This window comes from Phacochoerus africanus, chromosome 2 (assembly GCF_016906955.1).
Source record: "Phacochoerus africanus isolate WHEZ1 chromosome 2, ROS_Pafr_v1, whole genome shotgun sequence".
NCBI classification, from domain to species: Eukaryota; Metazoa; Chordata; class Mammalia; order Artiodactyla; family Suidae; genus Phacochoerus; species Phacochoerus africanus.
Genome location: NC_062545.1, coordinates 93,053,883 through 93,055,279, shown reverse-complemented (window position 1 = coordinate 93,055,279; position 1,397 = coordinate 93,053,883). Strand labels below are relative to the sequence as shown.

At 35.4% G+C, this 1,397-nt stretch overlaps 1 pseudogene; it reads right to left on the bottom strand.

Moving 5' to 3' along the window:
- Positions 1–283: 283 nt before the first annotated feature.
- LOC125121071 (olfactory receptor 4P4-like) lies at positions 284–1,182 on the bottom strand (annotated as a pseudogene).
- Between the last annotated feature and the right edge of the window lie 215 nt (positions 1,183–1,397).

The following is a 1,397-nucleotide window of genomic DNA, read 5'->3' as shown; positions in this document are numbered from 1 at the left end:
ATGATGTGACTCCCTTCTTTCCTTTGGCTCAAGTGTCTTTTTCATGAAGGTTACACTATGGATGCCATCTTAATACCTCACCACATTCACGTAGTTGCTGATTAACTTTCTTATACAAAAGTTTGGATTTGGTATTTATCTTGTACTCCTATGGCACTCATTCCTTCCATTCAATATAGTGACATTCATACCCACCCCTTTTCTTTTGCAAAGTTGCTTAGCCAACAAGCTTCTTCAAAGAAATTCTGTGCTTCCTTTGAAAATAATATTTGATACTCAATTTTTTCAAAGTAGTTTTCATCTCTGTATTTCTCAGTGTATATATCAATGGATTGAACATAGGAGCAATGATAGTATAAAAGAGCGCAAATATTTTCTCAAGAAAAGTTGTAGGAGTTCTAAAGTAAATAAAGATCACAGGCACAAAAATAAGATGACTACAGTGATATGAAACCCACAGGTAGAAAGAACTTTTTGTCTTCCCTCAGCTGAATGATTTCTTAAGCTGAATAATATAATTCCATAAGAAACAGATAATACAGCAAAGATAAGTAAGGCAATCATACCTGCAAAGGCAATCACAAGGATACCAGTGATGTAGTATCAGTACAAGCAATTTTTAGGAGAGGAAAAATATCACAGAAGTAGTGATCGAGTTCATTAGGACCACAGAAAGGTAACCTGATTGCCGTAAAAAACTGAGGCAAGGCATGGACTGCCCCAACAGCCCAAGCAGCTAAGAGTAGGAGGTTCCATCACATCCTGTTCATGATCACCACGTAGTGGAGAGGTTTGCAGATGGCAACGTAGCAGTCAAAGACCATGGCAGTAAGAATAGAGATCTCAGTGCCTCCAAAGAAGGGCATGATAAGGACCTGCAACATGCAGTTACCATGAATTACCATAGGAAATGTTTTTTCTTTCCACTAGCAGGTCTCCAATTAATTTGGGTGTAACACTAGAGGTATAGCAGATGTCTATGAAAGATAAGTGGCTGAGGAAATAGTACACTGGTTGGTTACAAAGAGGACTGCATTGAATGGAGACAAGGATCAGAAGGTTTCCCACCAACAGAGCAAGACAACAGAAGAAGAAGAAGAATATAAAGCAAAATATTTGGATGTTCTGGTCATATGAAAGTCCTAGAAGAATGAATTCTGACATGTTTCTATGGCTTTCCATTTGTGCTTGGTATAGGTTATATACCAATTCTTTACATTTCTGAAAAAAAAGAATATACAAACGGGTGAAAACAGTATGAACACAATAATATAAAATTCTCTAAAAAAAGATTAACACGAAGATAATCTTAATATTAATTATTGTTGATTGAGTTAATTTTAAAAATTTGTATTCTCTCATTTCATAAATGTACAGAAGATTAATTTAAATGTAAA